The 2186-nt window shown below is 54.2% G+C and overlaps 1 pseudogene across 1 annotated transcript; it reads left to right on the top strand.

Annotated features, from left to right (window-relative positions):
* Positions 1 to 285: 285 nt before the first annotated feature.
* Positions 286 to 1060, top strand: LOC309552644 (integrase/recombinase xerD homolog; annotated as a pseudogene). Its single transcript has one exon. The product of its transcript is annotated as an integrase/recombinase xerD homolog (transcript).
* Positions 1061 to 2186: the final 1126 nt, after the last annotated feature.

The raw sequence follows: 2186 nt of genomic DNA, 5'->3' as shown, positions 1-2186 counted from the left end.
GCGCTGTTTGCAGCTGAATGTCTTTTTGTATGCCATGCATGTTCCTGGTGTGACCAACTCAGTTGCGGATTCTTTGTCTCGTTTCCAGGTGGACAGGTTTCGGGCGTTAGCACCGGATGCAGAGCAGCAGGGGGAGCCTTGTCCATCGGAGCTCTGGGCGATTGCGTTGGGATCGCCGCCGAGTTGGTCAGAAGGTCCTTGAGTGGCGGGACTTGGTCGGCGTATAGTAAGGTATGGCAGGAATGGCAGGTTTTGTTGGCACGGACGGGAGTGGACGGGGTGAGTATGGGTTCCCGATCCCTGTTATTGTATTTTGTGTGTTTGAATTTTGAACAAGGGGTGTCGGTGGCGGCCATTAATCGGAAGTTGGCTGGCCTGGCTTTCTTGTTCAAAATGTCTGGGTTACCGGATTTCACGAAAGACTTCGTGGTGCGGCAGGCTCTGAAGGGGTACAGGAAAGGGGCCAGGCGTCCGGACGGGCGCCGGCCGGTCTCCTTTGTTTTGCTGGGTGAGTTGGTGGGCAGATTGCGTAGCATATGCTCCTCTGGGTACGAGTCTCTTTTATTTACAGTGGCTTTCGTTTTGGCTTTCTTTGGGGCGTTTCGGATAGGGGAATTGGTTAGCCCATACAGGGCTGTGCACGGAGGGCTTCAGGATGGTGAGGTGAGTTGTACGAACTCGGCGGTGGTGATATTCCTCCGTCGTTCCAAGACGGATCAGGTTGGTAAGGGTGTGCATGTGCGTCTGTACCGGGTTCGGGGTTCGTCCCTTTGCCCGGTTGGGGTGGTGGAGGAATTTCGGCGGGTGTGTCCGCCTGGGGGGGGGTTCCTTTCTGGTGCACAGGGACGGGTCGGCTTTGTCCCGGTTTCAGTTCGTGGCGGTGTTCCGGCGGTGCTTGTCCGAGCTGGGTTACGATGCCCGCCAGTACGCTTCTCACTCCTTCCGCATCGGGGCGGCCACTGAGGCGGCCAGGTGGGGTGTGGATGAAGCCACGTTAAAACGGATTGGTCGGTGGGAATCTTCTCGTTTTAGGTTGTATGTACGTCCTCATTTGGTTTAGTTGGTTTCTGTGGGGTTTTTCGTGTGTTTTGGGGGAGGCTGGTGGTCTGTCTTCTGTGATTTTGCTGCATGTTGTTTTTTCCTTACAGGGGGAGCCGCCTGCCTCGTTTGGATTTTGGGCCACTCATATGTGTATTGGGGGGCCAGAAGGGCGGAAGTTAGGCATGATGGGCGGCAGTTGGGGTTCACCAGGGAGGAAGCCACCATTCGGTGGATTGGGATTCCGGGGTTGCTTTGGTGCAGGGTCCTGCCGGAGGTCCCTCGTTTTACTCAGTTGGATAGGGCCCCGGGCATCTTGCTCTTGCACGCAGGGGGCAACGACCTGGGGGTCCGGTCCATGCGCCACCTTATCCGGGATATTAAGTATGATTTTCTCCGGTTGCGTGTGTCTTTTCCCGGGACGGTGGTGGTGTGGTCGGAAATTGTAGGGCGTACTTCCTGGCGTTTTGCCAGGTCAGTCGCCAGGTTGAACAAGGCCAGGATTAAGGTCAATTCGGCGGTCAGCCGTTTTGTCATCAGGAATGGGGGTTTGGTAGTCAGGCACCGGGAACTGGAGGTGGACACCTGGAGGTATCTGCGCAGTGATGGTGTCTACCATAATGCGGTGGGGACTGATTTGTGGTTCCTAGGCATTCAGGATGGCTTGCAGAGGGCTTTGCGAGTGTGGAGGGGCTCGCAGGTGTAAGGTTTCACGTCTGCGTGCTGTGGCGGTTGGGGGTCTTTGGAGGCGGTACAATCTGTTGTTGGTAACAAAGTTCATAGGGTGACCCATCTAAGGTATGGAGCCCTCTAGTGTATCCCGGTTAATAGCGGATTAACGGGAAGTGGTAACAACGAGGTATCAGTGGTCAAGTGGGTTGTCCCCGAGCTGGTGTTGCGTGGCTGGGGACCGTTTAACGAGTTACACTGATACACAGTCAATTGGAATTTGGTGCCTCCCAAGACCAACAACTCATTTAGGGAATACTGGAGTATTTATGGTTATGTTAATATTTATGTGTTTTGGTTAATTGTGTTAATAAATGGCCCACCGGGCCACTTTTCTCCAAACTGGTGTCACTGGTGTTTCTTTATAGTTTAAGAAAGTGGTTTAGGGGTTATAGGTAGTAGCCTCGGGAATACCCTAT

This window comes from Pelophylax lessonae (assembly GCF_965119305.1).
Source record: "Pelophylax lessonae genome assembly, chromosome: 4".
Lineage (NCBI taxonomy): Eukaryota > Metazoa > Chordata > Amphibia > Anura > Ranidae > Pelophylax > Pelophylax lessonae.
This window is presented reverse-complemented; position numbering and strand designations above follow the sequence as displayed.